Below are 18,557 nucleotides of genomic sequence, written 5' to 3'. Positions count from 1 at the left end.
GCACCTGAAAAGGTGAATTACAGTATGAAGGCAACAGATACTTTTCCTCTAGCATAAGGAGTAGGTTTTTCTCAGCCATATGATTGTTTGAAGTCAAGTTTATTGACATATAAGTACAAATTTATGAAAGTAAACCCAGAATATTGGTCTTAATTATACTATTGCATTGATGTATCATTTTAGAGTGTAAGAAACATTTTATGCCTGAAACACTTACCTTACCAACTTTCAGTCCTATCTGGGTACTCAATAAGTATTCTATATGTGACAGCTTATTTTTAAATATTATCATATATTTATCATTTTGATAAATATTCAGTAAGAAAAAATAGAAATTATTAATTCCTATTAGGGATGAAGTATAAATTTTTCTGTGTACCAGGTGATCAGAAATACCTAAATCTTTTAGTAAGGAAAGCTTCATTCTGAGCACAGTAGTGGGAAGGAGACAGAGCTTGTCTTTCATTTATATATCTAAAGTTTAATCTTAGTTAAGAAAACAAAAGTGTGGATTTTACTTTTCAGTCTAGTCTAATAGTTAGCTCTGAATACCATGTGCTAGATAAATTTGCTGGAAAAATAGAAACATCTCTATGATCTAATGAAATTAAACAATTTTCAGGTATTTGACCATAACTAGAGAATTTTGTGGTCAAAGCTTTGAGTATGAAACTATATGAATGAATATTAAAATAGTAAATATTATTAATATTTAAAATACATGTCCAGGGCTTCCTTGGTGGTCCCGTGGTCCTTGCAGTGCAGGAGACCCAGGTTTGATCCCTGGTCTGGGAAGAACCTACCTGCTGTGGGGCAGCTGAGCTCACTCCGGCCACGCGCTAGAGCCCTTGAGCTTCACCTACTGAAGCCCATGCAACGAGAAGCTGTACTAGGCAACAAAAGTCACCACAGTGAGAAGCCCACAGATGGCAAAAAAGAGGAGCCACGACTCACTGCAACTAGAGAAAGCTCCTGTGCAGCAACCAAGGCCCATCAGTACCAGTAAATAAATGAATAAATCCATATAACCAGTCACACTTAGCACATTACTCCAATCTAAATATTTATCAAACCACAGATATGAGCAAAGAGCATGAAATGCACATTAAATTCAGACTCTGTAGAAAATGAAAGAATACAGCTTCCGTGATTGGTAATGGATTTCTTTTTTGTGCTTCTTTTTAGAAATGTTTGTTGAGATACACACAATCTGTTTATACATACTATGGCTCAATATCTGAAATGAAGGGATTTTATGGAAAATTATAAATATGGTGGGTGAAAAGGGGAGTGAGAAGTTACTCTGTTATTTCTTTGTCCACTTCTGTTTTTATTTTATTTCACAGGGAGTGATCTAAACTTCCTAAGAGATGTGATCTAGTGTTTCGGTTTTTAGAAATAAAGCATTCCTTAGACATTTTGTCATTCAGTCCAAGTTTCAAGGCCTCCATGTAGCAGTTCATGTTATTGACCTCAGGATGGTTCGTTGAGATGATTCTAAGAGATCATGGATGCTATTACTTAGTATATTTTTAAAGAACGAGTAAAAGTAATCTATTTTATTCTTAGAGAATCCTTAACCATATAAATTCTAAGTTCTATCAGCTCTTTTTATCTGGTTTTATAATAAATTAATACTGTATATATGTTAAATTTGGAAAAGCTTAAGTACTCCCTGATGTCTTCTAAAGTTGTTGCACAAACTCTAGTTGTACTGGAAACACACAAATGATTCTGTTATCACCTAATTTCCAACTTTCCTTCTCAAATTTCAGGGGAACATATTCACTCATCCTTTCAAGTAGACATGTATTTATTAATTTAATCCATAAAAATAGATAGTTCTTGAGTATCTGTTTTGTTCTTGATACTGTGCTCAGGGCTGGAGATTTTTGAGTTGAAAACCTCTCATGAAACTTAGAGTATAGTCAAGAAGACACACATTAGTTGATTAATTGAAACAGTGGGAGACTGTGGAAGTGACAATAGTTATAATATAGAGATATATCGTGTTACAAGAGTTTATACTAAGAGGCTTTGACATGGTCAAAAAAGTCAGAAAAATTCGCTGAGGAGGTGACACCTGAGCTAAGATATGGAGGATATTAGTTAACTAAGTGAAAAGGCAAAGGTGGAACTTAGCAGCAGGAGAAGGGCTTGTTCAAATATCCTGTGATGGCTAGGGTCAGGGAGAAATTTTAAAAAGCTGGTGGGAGTAAAGGGGAGGGGGAAAAAAAAACAAACAAAACATGCTTCTAAGTAAGGTTGAAGTGACACAAGCAGTGTTATCTTCTGAAAACTGTTATGGTTTCTTACAAGGAACCAATTGGATGTGGTGGGGCATTGGTGGTCTCCCCAGGTGGCTTTAGTGGTAAAGAACCTGGCTACCAATGTAGGAAGACGTAAGAGATGTGGGTTTGATCCCTGGTTTGGGAAGATCCCCTGGATGAGGGCATGGAAACCCACTCCAGTATTCTTGCCTAGAGAATCCCACGGACAGAGGAGCCTGGAGGCTACAGTCCATAAGGTTGCAAAGAGTCGGACACGACTGAAGTGAGAGCATGGGCGAGTGGGGGCATTGGTATGAGGGAGCTGGCTTGGAGGAACTAAACTGTCACCATAGCTTCCCGACTCCTGGTTCAGTGATCTCATACTGCACGTTTTCTTGGACACGGTGGGTATATTTACCACAATAATTGGCAAATGCTATAAATCAAGGCTTTTGCCTCGCCCAGAGAACTTGTAGTTAATATTTATCAGCTTACCGCTAAATGGGGGACAGGTTGAATGTCTACAGTGAGACCATTTAAGTGGTTGCTGACAGTAGCTTGGACTGGGGTGCTGCCACTGGAGATGGTGAAATGTAAAAACTGAACTAAGTCAATATATTTTTCAGAACCAAGGCAAGTTATATGTAGTTATTAACTAAAAGTTAGTACCAAACCCTTACCAAGGACAAAGGAGAAGCCACTCATTGTAATCATGATAAAATAATGTATTATTGTGATAATCCTGACATATTATTTTGAATTAGTAGTAGTTTATTCAAGGGGGAGTTTTTATATTCTTTTAATTTATATTGGATATTATCAATGGAATTAAATGTGGGAAACACATACAAGAGTATTCTTGAATTGTTACCACTGATTCTCACTGAAAATGCACATAAATGTAAATAAATTTTGTGAGAAGGTTAGACAGCATCACCAACTCAATGGACATGAATTTGAGCAAACTGGGAGACAGTGGAGGACAGAGGAGCCTGGCGTGTTGCAGTCCTTGGGGGTCACAAAGAGTCGGACATGAATTAGCTACTGAACAACAACAATAAAATTTTATGTAGGCCCTTATGTAAATTCTTATGATTCTTTACTAATAGTTTCCCTCCTATACTGATCTGTAGCCTTTATTTACTATCTATCAATAGGTGCCTTCAAACTCTCCCATTAAAAAAAGAAACAATCAGAAACGGAGGCATGTCATAATGGAATCACATACTTGTGCCTCTTGTGCAAGGCTTCTTTCCCTCAGCAAGTTTTGGGATTTATTCATATTGTCGCATGTGCCAAGGTCCAGACCATTTTACTAGTGAGCAGTTTCATCACATACATGTGTCAGAGTTTGGTTAGTAATTCAGTCCTGTCCTCTTTGACCTCACCTTACAAACTCACTGAATCTCAGAACCACAAGGGCCTCTGGATGTGGAACAGGTGTAATGAAGGCCATCTGTATCCAACTCATTTCACATGTTAGCAAAATAATGCTCAAAATTATCTAAGATAGGCTTCAACAGTACACAAACCAAAAGCTTCCAGATGTTCAAGATTGATTTAGAAAAGGAAGAGAGACCAGAGATCAAATTGCCAGTATCCATTGGATCATAAAAAAAAAGCAAGAGAATGCCAGAAAAAACAAAAAAAAACATTTATTTCTGCTTCAATGACTACCTAAAGCCTTTGACCATGTGGATTACAGCAAACTATGGAAAATTTTTGAAGAGATGGGAATACCAGATCACCTAACCTGCCTCCTTAGAAACTTGTATACAGGTCAAGAAGCAACAGTTAGAACCAGACATGGAACAATGGACTGGTTCCAAATTGGGGAAGCAGTATGTCAAGGCTGTATATTATCACCCTGCTTATTTAACTTAGTGCACAGTACATCATACAAAATGCCAGGCTGGATAAAGCTCAAGCTAAAATCCAGATTGCTGGGAGAAATATCAATACTTCAGATATGCAGATGACACCACAGTAATGGCAGAAAGCACAGAGGAACTAAAAAACCTCTTGATGAAGGTGAAAGAGGAGAGTGAAAAATCTGGCTTAAAACATTCATAAAACTAAGATCATAACATCTGGTCCCATAACTTCATGGCAAATAGATGGGAAAACAATGGAAACAGTGATAAAATTTATTTTCTTGGGCTCCAAAACCAGTATAGATGGTGGCTGCAGCCATGAAATTAAAAGGTGCTTGCTCCTTGGAAGAAAAGCTATGACAAACCTAGACAGCATATTAAAAAGCAGAGACATTACTGAGCCAACAAAGGTCTGTCTAGTCAAAGCTATGGTTCTTCCAGTAGTAATGTATGGATGTGAGAGTTGGACCATAAAGAAGGGTGAGCATCAAAGAATTGATGCTTTTGAATTGTGGTGTTAAAGAAGGCTCTTGAAGGTACCTTGGACTGCAAGGAGATCCAACCAGTCAATTCTAAAGGAAATCAATCCTGAATATTCATTGGAAGGACTCATACTGAAGCTGAAACTCCAATACTTTGGCCACTTGATGTGAAGAACTGACTCACTGGAAAAGACCCTGATGCTGGGGAAAATTGAAGGCAGGAGGAGAAGGAGACAACAGAGGACGAGATGGTTGGATCGCATCACTGACTCAACAGATATGAGCTCCGGGAGATGGTGGTGGACAAGGAAACCTGTGTGCTGCAGTCCATGAGGTCACAAAGAGTCGGACATGACTGAGAGACTCAACAACAACAGTCCCCGACTCTGCCCTTACAGGGCTGATATTCAGTGCTGGATACACTGCCTGTGAAACTGTGACCCAACCCTTCTTCACGTATGTCCAGTGACAGACAGCTCATCCTTTAGAGGACAGGTTATTGTGTCCTTGCCATACTTGCTGTTTAGGAAACTCTTCTTCATTTATTGCCTAAGTCTGCCTCCCAAGATCATCCCCACAGAGGTCCTAGTTCTTGTCCTGGGGCCAGTCAAGGAGAGTGAGCTCCTTCTGATGCCCCATAAGCTGTAGGGATAAAGGAGACACAGCTGCCACACAGTAGTGTGCTGGTAGATGTTTATCTTATAGTTCTAGTTATTTTTTGCTGTATAATATTCTATTATATAAATGTATCAAAATTTATTTATACAATGTACTGTGAATGAATATGTACGTGTCTTGCAATGTTTGCTTCATAAACTGCTCTGCTATGAACATTCATGGGCTTCTGGTGTAAGGTTTCTCTGGAAAGGATGACAGAGTTGTAAGAGACGTACATTTTCCCCTTCAACAGATCATTTTCCAGTGGTCCTCATTGTCTACACCATTGTCCACTTTTAGCCTTGTAAAGTTTTATACTTTTTCCAATCTTAGAGGTGTAAACTTGAATCTCATTGTGGTTTTGATTTACATTGACTTCTTTCTAGTGATGTTGAGCATCTTTGTAAGTGTTGATTGGATGTTTATGTTTCCTGTTCCATAAATTGCCTGTCCATATCTTTTGTCCATTTCTTTACTGAGAAATTTGTGTTTCTTGGAGAGTTCTGTATACATTCATGTTTCCAAACTTGAGTAGCTGCTGCTGCTGCTAAGTCGCTTCAGTTGTGTTGGACTCTGTGCGACCCCATAAATGGCAGCCCACCAGGCTCCCCCATCCCTGGAATTCTCCAGGCAAGAACACTGGAGTGGGTTGCCATTTCCTTCTCTCATGCATGAAAGTGAAAAGTGAAAGTGAAGTTGCTCAGTCATGTCCGACTCTTAGCGACCCCATGGACTGCAGCCTACCAGGCTCCTCTGTCCATGGGATTTTCCAGGCAAGAGTACTGGAGCGGGTTGCCATTGCCTTCTCTGAGTAGCTGTGAGCACTGCAAATCTTTCTTCCAGTTGGTGGGATACCTTTTAATAAATTATGACTTCTAATAAGCATAATTTCATTAAAAAAACTGAGTCATAAATATGGTAAGTATGAGGATACTCTTATGAATATGAAACAATCCTCTTCGCATGCAGATTTTCAAAAGAAACAATACCTATTTTGTGATTTTGGTTAATTCAAGGGTAGAGAGGGCTGTCAGAGGAGATGAATGGAAAGACTTCTGTGGAGAGAACTGTGGCCTAAATTTGAGTCTCCTCCACAGCTTTTGGAGGAGGATTGGAGTTGGGAGAAGTGACTTCCTAATCTCAAGTCTAGTGAAAAATCTTCAAGAGAATCACTCATACAGAGTTTCAAGCTGTTTCCTGCAGTTGGAAGCACGAAAGACAGATGATGGATTTATGCCTCAGAAAACTGAAGCAGTGCATATACTAGACTCAAACTTGCCCAGAAAACCTGGAGAGTGAAGCTGGTCTGGCCAGCTACAAAAGCAGGAACATCTTGAACTCTCAGAGCTGGTCAGGGAGAGGGCAGTTTTTGTAAACTATCTGGAGGGAAGAGAAGACTCAGGAGATAGAAGCAGAGGATACTTATCCACTGTCAGTAAGGAAACTGCAAGAGAGTGAGCCAGAAAGAGTACCCAGAAGAGACCATTCCTGTGCCCATTTCTAGGCCTGAGAGCCAAGTACAATCTGCTTAAAACTCTTCCACCAATTGTTCTGGCTCACCCCTCCACCTCTCACCCTGGTGACAGGAGTATGTTTACTGTGGGGCGCTTGTAAGAGGATCCTTCTCTGTTTCATAGAGGCTATTCACATTATTGCAAAATGAGGTCTCATCAGTTACTGGTTTATTAAATTAAAAAAAAAAGATTCAAGAGAGTTGGTTGTTTTCATACTTCATGTTTTACTCAGGAACCAGTGGATTTTAATACCAAATAAATAAAAATCCCTGGAGAAACTGCTTACCTTGATTGATTGTTGTTGTTTTTGCTTTCTGCTCCTTAGTGAATCATAGTATCTGGTCTCTTGTGCAGACCAGTCAAAAAATCCTATTGTAACATTTTGCATCTAATCTGACAATTCTTCTTTGTACAGTGAACATGCAGATGCTGTTTTTCAGATGAGTTGGGACAGCCTGATAAGATGACTGAAGTGTTCCAGTTCATCAGTGCAGTGTAGTACAGTACCATTTAGTCTTTATACTGTGATATAAATACAGTTTATCAGATCACTAAGAGACTGCAGTTGCAACACCATTGTAGTGAAAGTAGCTCTCATGCACAGATAAAAAGGATGGTGCTAACTTTAACTGCCCCTGCTAACATCATCACATGGAAAAATTCTGTTTTCCAATAAATGAAAGATTTCAATTGAATTTATTCTGTAATGTAGATAATAACCTAAGTTATTTAATAACACCATAAATAAAGATTATATTAAGCAATATTAATTTCCTAATTTTTGCCTCTCAAGGGAGATAGATTAGTAGAAAAAAATCAAAAGCTTTGAAATCTAACGTCTCTACTTAATAGCAGGACCATGTAGGAAACATTATTAACTTTATTGAAGTCATGTATCCTCATTGACTAAATATGGACAATAGCATTTGCTTTGTAAGACTTTAAGTATCCTTTTAAGCATCCAATATTTAAGTGTAAAACAAGTAGATTAATTCTGGATACAAACAAGTAAAACATTTGATTTGATATCTTATGTGGGAAGAAATTCATCGTGAAGACAGGAAAGGAGATCTATAAAAAAAAGTAGTATTTTATGGAATTTATGATTTTAGATATTTCCTCAAAATTACCTATTTATAATATGCTATTGTCTGCTTAACTTCTAAAGAGAATTATCTTTTTGTCTACAGATTTGAGTCTCTTTTATAACAAAATCTTTTTTATTCTTCTGTAATACTTAGGATGATAATAAATAGTAGGTACTCAGAGATACTGGAGAATTGATTAATTTTATTTATTTTTGAAGTAAAAGATCTTTAATTTAGAAAGTAGGATCCACTATTATAGTTGTCTGACATTGTCAAATTGAAAATAGTTAGATTTGATTAATGCATAGCCACTGTTAATCTTTCAGTATTAGCATAGTAAATATTTGAATAATTAATGTTTGAAGATGCCACATGGAGTTCAAACAGTAATTTTATCAATGATTGAAAAGAAAGAACTCTGAAGTAAGAGTTTGAAAATCTGACTCACAGGTCTGGGATAAAGCAAGACTGTATTTCTAAGCCACAGTTCTCTGTAATGCAAACCTTTGGCAGCACACACATCAGAGAGTCATCTTAAGGAGTGAAAGTCTAGGGTAGTATCTTGTAAAAATGTGAAGGAGCCTACTTTGCTTTTTAGAGGAATCTATAATAAATATTCACAAATATTTTCAAATCTATGAATTAAAGGATTCCCACAGTTGTTGGTAAAATTAAAGTTCTTGGAGACTAATTTACTCCCATGCACTCCTATAATATATAAACACCTTTATTTTGGTGCTTTCTAGACAGAAATATAATTGCCTGTATTCTTTGCTCTTACCAGACACTGAAGACAGGTGTTTTTTGAGGACAGGTAATTTTTATCAATATTTTCATTTGTTTTTTAATCTCCTGGGCTTAGCACAAGATTTTATACATTGTAGGTACTGGTATATTATTTCTTGAATTTATAAATACATTTAAAAAAATAATATAGTTGTGTATTCAATAGCAGAAAAAATATTAAACTACCATACAATTCTGCTCGTTTCACATACAAGCAATGTAATGCTTAAAATCCTTGAAGCTAGTCTTTAGCAGTACGTGACTGAGAGCTTCCAGATGTACAAGGAGGGTTTAGAAAAGGCAGAGGAACAGAGATCAAATTGCCAACATTTGTTGGATCATACAGAAATGAAGGAAATTTCAGAAAAAACATCTACTTCTGCTTCATTTACTATGCTATAACCTTTGACTGTGTGGATCACAACAAACTGTGGAAAATTCTTAAAGAGATGGAAGTACCAGACCACCTTACCTGTTTCCTGAGAAACCTCTATGGAGGTCAAGAAACAACAGAACTCTACTAGAAACAACAAACTGGTTCAAAATTGGGAAAGGAGTATGTCAAGTCTATATATTGTCACTCTGCTTATTTAACTTCTTTGTAGAGTACATTATGCAAAATGTTGGGATGGATGAATCACAAGCTGGAATCAAGATTGCTGGGCAAAATATCAACAACCTCAGATACTGAGATGATACAACTCTAAAAACACTCTAATGGCAGAGAGTGAAGAGAAACTTGAAAGAAGAGAGTGAAAAAGCTGGCTTAAAGCTCAACATTCAAAAAACTAAGATCATGACATCCAGTCCCATCACTTCATGGCAAATAGATGGGGAAAGAATGGAAACAGTGACAGACTTTCTTTTCTTGGACTCTAAAATCACTGTGGAAGGTGATTGCATCCATGAAATTAAAACACAATTTCTCCTTGGAAGAAAGCTGTGACATCACTTTGCAAACAAAGGTCCATATAGTCAAAGCTGTGATTTTTCCAGTAGTCATGTTTGGATGTGAGAGTTGGACCATAAAGAAGGCCAAGCAGCGAAGAATTGATGCTTTCAAATTATGTTGCTGGAGAATACTCTTGAGAGTCTCTTGGATTGGAAGGAGATCCAATCAGTCAATCCTAAAGGAAATTAACCTTGAATGTTCATTGGGAGGACTGATGCTAAAGCTGAAGCTCCAGTAGTTTGGCCATCTGATGTGAAGAGCCGACTCACTGGAAAAGACCTTGATGCTGGGAAAGGTTGAAGGCAAAAGGAGAAGGGGACGACAGAGGAAGGGATGGTTGGGTAGCATCATTGACTCAGTGGACATGAGTATGGGCAAACTCTGGGAGAGAGTGAGGGACAGAAAAGCCTCGTACATGGCAGTCCATGAGGTTGAAAGAGTCATACATGACTTAGCAACTAAACAACAACAAGCATATAGTTCATAATAAGTGTCACATACTATTTGAAACTTTACAGATATTAATTCATTGAATCCTCTCAGCAATGTTTTGTGTTATTTTCCCCAGGTTTCATCTGAGGAAGCCAAGTCACACATAGGTTAAGTAATTTGTTCAAGATGACCCTTTTAAAAAAGAATATACTTTATTTTCAGTTATTTTAATTACTAAATGTGGAACGAGACATTGACAATCATCCTTTTCCTATTCAGTTCTTTTTATAGATATTTACAACATAAAAATATGGATGCCATTATAAACCAATAATGCAAAAGATGATTAGCATTTTCAAATCAACAGAATAAATAGAAGAACTTAAGTAACAAAATTCTTCACTGTTGATTATCACAATCAATCAATACCTCTTCATTTGTGTATGTATTTCTCCTCAAATGAGCCAGGAAGAAAGCTATTTTTTTTTAATGCTTCTGTCCTTTTATTGTCATTTATTTTATTAGCTTTTTGTTAGAACTATTTTGTTATTTTCTCTTTTTTATGTTTCTTTGGAATATAACTTTTATTAAGTTCATATCAATAAGGTTAAAGTTACATATTTTGTCAAAGAATTAAAGGGCATATATGAATTTAGAGAAATAGTAAAAGATGGGGGAAAAGGGTTATTTCCAACCAACATATTCATTTAAAGTGTGTCACATGCTTTCACAGATAAAATACAGTGCCTCAAAATATTACAAAGTATTGATGAAAGTACATAGACACTTTTAAAAGAATTTAGTTATTGAATGACTTTTACAGAAATAAGCTTGGTATTTTCTCTACAATTTGAGACCAAGCATTATGTCATAGTCATGATTCTGTGTGGATCTAAAAGGCATAATGAAAATCTAGAAGGAAGATATGTACAAAGATATATATGATATAAGAATGAATTTTAGGGCCTTCTCTGGCAATCCAGTGGTTAAGACTCTGTGCTTCCATTGCAAGAGGTTCAGGTTCAATCCCTGATCCGGGAACTAAAATCCTACATGCCTCCCAGGGGGGGAAAAAATGGATTTTATAACAGTCAGTGGTACCGGCAGACTTCTTGTTTTGAAATTTTCATATGAATTTTTACATGAATGCTGTATGTAGATTTAGGCGGTAGAGGTAACAGAACCCAGCAATCTTTAGGCTGCGTTCCACGGGGTCGCTAAGAGTCGGACAGGACTGAGTGACTTCACTTTCACTTTTCACTTTCATGCATTGGAGAAGGAAATGGCAACCCACTCCAGTGTTCTTGCCTGGAGAATCCCAGGGACAGGGGAGCCCGATGGGCTGCCGTCTATGGGGTCATACAGAGTCAGACAAGACTGAAGTGACTTAGCAGCAGCAGCAGCAGTGGGTTGCCATTTCCTTCTCCATTGCATGTATGCATGCTAAGTCGCTTAAGTTGTGTCCGACTCTTGTGCGACCCCACAGACGGCAGCCCATCGGGCTCCCCTGTCCCTGGGATTCTCCAGGCAAGAATACTGGAGTGGGCTGCCATTTCCTTCTCCATTAAAGGGTGCTATGTTTTGTATTAATTTTTTTTTTGCATTTCTTTGTGTTTATTTATTTCATGTCAGTTAAAATTTCATTCTAAGGCTATTTTTTTACCTACCTCCCCATTTTGATCTACTCTTTAAAATTTAGGATTTAAAGTAAGTATTTTATAACAGTACATAATCTCTTACTCTAATATTCTCAGTTGCTATTTTAATATTTCTGTGTGTTATGTAATTTCAAAAAATTTGGCACAATAAGCAGTAAGAATTTCATATTGGTGAAATTACAATAATTTTCTGTTTTTAAACATTTTCGACACGTAAGCCTATTCTACTATGTTTACACCAAGCTATAAACATCAGTATCTTTTGAACTGAAATGTCACATTCCAGGTGAAAATTTATTTTTCCCCTCTTGGTAACACATTCTTTCAGGATATTCTTATTTTCTTGTCTCATCGTATCATAAGGCTGATTGACTAAATAATATCAAAGCCTAAATTAAATGTATAAATTCCAAAAGTCAATATTAGATGAAGGAGATTACAAAATTATATGTTCATACTTTTTTTCTACTAAAAGTATTACTTCTATCACATTATAAATAGCTATGAAAATAATGTCATATTGACCATCCACTCAGAACAGGATTATACATTAAAGCTAAAGAAGTAATCTCTCATTTTTCTGTTTTCTAGCTTGAAATTCATGCATTTCAAGAGAAAATGCTGTTTTGCTTAAACAAAACTAAAAATTATTGCATTATATCAAATTTACACACATGCTTCATCATTTAATTGAAATAAGAGAAATTAGAAAGCATTTTTAAAATGAGTGAAAGTTTACTTTCAGAAAATTGATAATGTCAAAATGTAATGGGAAGCAGGTAGCTTATATCAATTTTATGATTTAAAGTGAATGTAATTTCTATATATTTCACATCATTAATTACCTGGCAGTTTAAAGTTTTTGCTTGGTAAATGGCTACCATTTAAATTTAAAACTGATTATTTGAGTAAGTTTTATGGTTACAAGATTAATGTGCCATAAAGAAATATTATTTACTTATTTTAGAAAAAAGTAACAAGGAATGGCTTGTTAAATCTACTGTACTGTTATCCCAATTATTGGTCAAGTTTTCTCTCATATCTGTAGTTGGGGGAGGGAAAAATAAATTATTAGAAGCTACTTAAAGCTTCCTGAGAGAAACTGGAAATGATTTATTTCACCCACCACCATGATGAGATTGGGACTATCGTAACAGAATATTGCAACATTTTTTGTAGCATATATCTTAACAACTCTGACAGAGCTTTAGATGTGCTTTGATAACCCAGAAGCCCTGGAAAGTAATCTGGAACTGCTTCATTGCCCCTTACAGAGTGAACTGAGAGCTAAACAGAGATTAAAAGGCAAACTAAGTACATTGCTCAATGTATCGAACACACTGCTCTCTAACCAATCATCTTCAGAAACGTGGTTGAGTTGAAGGATCAATTAACAAAGGTTGGTCTGTGCTGTGCCAGTAAATATAAAGTTTTGCTCAGACTGATTTTCGATTCCATTAGTAAATCTGTGGATAATCTCCAATGCCAGCATAAATTACTGAAGTTTCAACAGGGCAGATACTTATGTGTATTTCCTATTAATCAGTTAGATTACAAATGACAGACCCTCAACTGAAAAAAGATCTTAAGGACAAAAACAAGACATTGCAGCCTCACAGAAATTAAAACATAAATTTCTTCATGGAACTTATTTTACATTTTTCTGCTATACATACTTTATATATCTATGTTCACTTTGTGCCATAGGAAGATTGCAGTTTTCAAAATAGCTATTGTATATACTATGTAAGCTTGATATTCGATTGGCACAAAAGTAACTCACTGTTTCAATGTCAAGATTCAGAGATATTGCTCGCTTGTTAGATTCATAGATATTAAACATCAATCATTCCTCTTGCTCCAAAATAAAAATATCACCAAAAATCTCAAAAGTTTTTTCCATATTAGTATGACCCTGTGATTATATATTGGAGAAGGCAATGGCACCCCACTCCAGTACTCTTGCCTGGAAAATCCCATGGACGGAGGAGCCTGGTAGGCTGCAGTCCATGGGGTCGCGAAGAGTCGGACATGACTGAGTGACTTCACTTTCGCTTTTCACTTTTATGCATTGGAGAAGGAAATGGCAGCCCGCTCCAGTGTTCTTGCCTGGAGAATCCCAGGGATGGGGGAGCCTGGTGGGCTGCCGTCTGTGGGGTCGCACAGAGTCGGACACGACTGAAGTGACTTGGCAGTAGTAGCAGCAGTGATTGTGTGTGTGTGTGTATGTATATGTGTATATAATGATGGTATTTAAAAATCTATAAATATTATTGTGAAATATGTTACAAATTAGTATTTATACTTGTCATGTGTAGCTTCATTACCTTATTCAAAAAATTTTCAAAACCAACCAATGAGACATGTTATATTAAACTGAAAGCAGGAATTTAAAAAGTGTGAGATTACTTCTAAGCCATGTAAATTGAAAGAATGATAAAAAGTGAAAACTAATTATTCATGTGAAACCAGATAATCATGTTTATGTTAATTAGATCAAAAAATATAAATAAGTTTAATAACATTTCACTGTCCTTTAAAGCTCATGTAAATCATGAGTAAAATTTAATTATATATGTGCTGTTTGCTATGCTACTTATGTACGCATCTGTTATTTTCTTAAACAGAACAACAAACATTTTTGTCTTCAACTGTCCCACTTAGATTGTGCCCAGAAGGTCTCCTCAATTAAAAAGAAAAAAGTCACCTTAAGTGCATCATTGATGTTCTTTTCTCAGAATTACAATGTACAACAATCATTTTCTCTTTTTGTAAATAATATTTCCTCCCATTACATACTTTTTTTTTTTTTAATTCGATGAATGTAGAGAGCCTTTCTTTTATTCATCATTGAATTTGAAGGCCTTAGCATAGCACCAGATTCATAGTATGGGCTATAAATATGTTTTGAATAAATCATTGAAACAGTGACTCTTAATAAGGCTTGTTTTAGAGAGAGCAGTATGCGTTAGTAGAAAGGTTTCTTGTAATGAGCCATATCTTAACAGTCTTACATGTTCATAAGAATTTTTCACATAGAAAAACATTGGAGAAAATCAGGGCTTCAGAGAGAACATGTTCCTTATCCCTGAACCGCTTTTTGCAAGGAAATTGACTTGTGGTGGTTAGACTACATGATCATTGTCCGATATTTATAAGTAAAGATAGTCATGTATATCTAAAGGTAGGATGAATAGAAAAAGATACCTAAATGTGAATCTAGTAAATATGGAAACCAAAATTTTATGAGAAGGAGTGAAAAAAGATGCTAACTGGATAAAAACTGAGACAAAGTGAAAACAATTTGTAATACATTATACTTTACAACATTTGGGAAAGGCTTCCCTAGTGGCTGGTAAAGAATCTGCCTGCAAGGTGGAAGACCTGGATTTGATCCCTGAGTTGGGAAGATCCCCTGGAGAAGGGAACAGCTATTACCCACTCCAGTATACTGACCAGGAGAATTCCATGGACTGTATAGTCTTTGGGGTTGCAAAGAATTGAACATAACTGAGGTATAATACTTTGGGGAAGGCATAATATTTTGATCAAAATAGAATAATAGCTCTTAAGATATGACACCCTTCACTTTAGCTGTCTATAATTATATTAAGAGGATGATTTTCACATGAACATACCAAGATTTCATTGGTTTTCCTAAAAACCTTTTAAAGTCATCAATTAATGTAAAAATCATCGTTTCAAGTACCTTTTTTTATTGATGATAGAGATAGGAATGGGGAGAGAATGGTAGAGGGAGGATTAATTTTATAAATAGTTCACTTGTGAATATTTTATTGTATGGAAAATTGTACTTCTCTGTACATGATCATAAATATGGGGACTTGGGTAATAAATACTAGGATAATGAGAATGCTTTGTACTTTATAGAGTTCTGGGATTAATAATTAATGATGTGGGTAGATAATTTTCTGAATCCATGATTAAGCTTTTTCTGATAACTAAAGCCATTCTTCAACTTTTATTTCTCTCAAAGAGGATACTCTCTTGATTCACGTTTCAGAGTATTAGTCTGGGTCATTAACACCAGTGTACTGAGAGAAGATGAAGAGAAAATATTTCCATGTAGAGAAATGAAATATGATCTCAAGAGTTAAAAATTAATCTTATATGTAAAATTTTTAATTCAAACTTCAAGTTAGAACTAGTATGTTATTTTAAGACTTACACATTTTAAGACAGATTTAGGAAATACAAAAGATATTTTGTATTTTGCTGTGAAAAGCTCATTCTTGGGAGTCAACATTCTTAAAATACTGATTGAAATTTTACTCATCTTGAACAAAGAGATATTAGCAGTTTAGACTTTACTTTTAAATTCTTGTCCTGTCTTTTCAAAGTTTGGTGACCTTGAGCAAGCTAAACAATCTCTCTGAATCTCAGCAATTTATATACTTGGAAATTTATACTCAATTTATAGAATCAGTAGATGACATTTTTAAAAGGCTACACAGTATAGAGTCCATACTTATGGTCAGTGAACAGTAGTTTGAATTTTTATTGAAGCTTATCATCTAATAGTTAGAATTCTGTTCATTCTAAAATTTCGTTAAATTCCTATTCCTTAAAACTCACAGTCACAACTCTAGCATACTTTCAGAGCAGTTCTTGCTATAGACAAGAAATGGTCTCCTGGGTTATGTAGCCATTGGTTCAAACAAAATTCTTTTCCAGCTTTGTATGGCTTTGTTGCTGCCTGTATCCCTTGCCTTGATTTCCCACCCTGGTTCTCCTCTTTGGACCTCTGATGTCTATAATTTCTCTTCATTTCTGTTTAGCATTCTTTTTAGATGTTCTCATAATTTCAAGTTCCTGGTCTTAATCTGGTGTCAATATTAATCTGTCTGCAAATTTATTTGCTACATAATAAAATGGCTTGATTCTTCTCTATTACCACAATACGGGTCCAGTGGTTCCCCAAAGAAGTTGTATGTTTAAACACAAACGTGGTGTACCACCCCTCCTCCAATTTTAGATGCTGGAGTCTATATTAGGAAAGTCACTTAAATTTTTGAGCCCTTTTCATCTCTTATTCAAATGATTACTATCCAGTAACCTAGCCAAGTTTGTTTTGATTAGGTAATAGTGCTTTAAAAATTGTAAGAAATGATTTAAATGCTTACTATTGCTATAAATTTGACTTGGACTAACATGACCACTGTTATTGGTTAGCTTGGTGCTGATCTCCCAAACTGGTTATCTTATTAATAAGACTTACTACATTTTCCTACTTATTTCAGAAATGGACTTTTATTCACCTACTAGTTAGTTACAGTTTAGCTGCATTGTAACATACTTTACTTCATCCTTATGGGCTATTGAATGTCTAAAATAACAGATGGCAATGTATTTCATGCTAGCAAATATATAAATCACTTCCCCAAATAAATAATAGAGTTCATTCAATTTGAGCTAAAGGGTTCCCAATAATTTTTGTATGGGCATTTAAAAAAGTAAACAGAAATAACACATAGTTATGAGGCCTCAGTGGTGAAGTCTCCACAAATCAATGCAGGAGATGTGGGTTTGATTCCTGGGTTAGGAAGATCCTCTGGTGAAGGAAATGGCAACCTACTCTAGTATTCTTGCCTGGGAAATCCCATAAACAGAGGAACCTGGCAGGCTCCAGTCCATGGGGTCTCAAAAGATTTTGACATGGCTTAGCGAATAAACAACAACAACAACAACAACATAAGAACAGCACAGATGAACAATGATTTATAGCTTATGCATTGTTATCATTTATTTTTAATAGCAGTTTTAAGTATAAGGCAGAGATTATCATTTTATGATAGAGCGGTTGAGGAGCCAAACGTTAAATAAAAGGCCTGCAGTTACTCAGTTTGGTATTCTGTATTATAAATAGATATTTCCATAATTATTAGGCCCTTGCAACAGTGGAATAGAATGAGGAGGTGGCAAATAAAATCTTTTTGCATTTACTGCTGAAAGACAGTCTGACATTAAAATTAAGATCAATTCATATTTTTATTTTTATCAGGAAAGAAATTCATTCAAATACTATCAATATCTTTTGAAAAAATGATTATCTGTTCAAAGCTTAAAAATAAACAGAAACTTCTCAAAAATCAATGGGACCTATTTTATAATGTAACTTTCGTGAACTATTGGGGACATAATTTAGATAAATTAGGTCCAGAGTGTCTCAATAAAAGCATGATAGATTCTATTTGAAGACATAACAATTGAAGGTTGACAGAATGGCCTCAGTTCCTATGATGATAGTTACAGAACTATTGAAGAATAGTTTGAAAGGTATCAAAGAATCATTGTATTCTTTTCAGAAAATGATCCAGTGAAAGATTTATTAAAAAATAGAAAACAGAAAAATTCCTACATGAAATTATTTTGCTCAATAATATTTGTGTTCAGGAGTTGGACTATACAGCAAATGCCTTCAATTTGGAATGTTGATCTATAGATTCAAGTGAATTGAAAGAAATAAATTTATCTTAGATTTCCTATATTTCACTATTTATAGGAGTTGAGTAGATTCTATTCCCTAGAATTGATCTGTACTCATAACAGTTATGACTGATTTCAACTTTTTCAAATTTTTACAAAGTCGTCTGGTTAACTTTTGAGGATGTATTGGTTATTTTAATAAAATACCACTGAGTTTAATTAACTGTTATTAAGTCAACCAATATTTTCCTTGAAATAGATTAAAACTAACTACAGAAACCCTAAAGAAAGTAAAAGTCATCAAAAATTATAGTATGGAAGAAAGACCAATATGATTGTTATTTGTTTATTATGATTTCTAAGTCAACAACATAAAAATGCTCAAACTAAAAGTAAT

The 18,557-nt window shown here is 35.4% G+C and overlaps 1 protein-coding gene across 5 annotated transcripts in view; it reads left to right on the top strand.

The window, feature by feature from the left end:
* CCSER1 (coiled-coil serine rich protein 1) overlaps nt 1-18,557 on the top strand; it is a 1,396,414-nt gene that overhangs the window by 334,215 nt on the left and 1,043,642 nt on the right. The window lies entirely within an intron of this gene.

This window comes from Dama dama, chromosome 17 (assembly GCF_033118175.1).
Source record: "Dama dama isolate Ldn47 chromosome 17, ASM3311817v1, whole genome shotgun sequence".
Classification (NCBI taxonomy): domain Eukaryota; kingdom Metazoa; phylum Chordata; class Mammalia; order Artiodactyla; family Cervidae; genus Dama; species Dama dama.
Note: the sequence above shows the minus strand (reverse complement) of the source record. Positions and strands in the feature narration are given on the sequence as shown.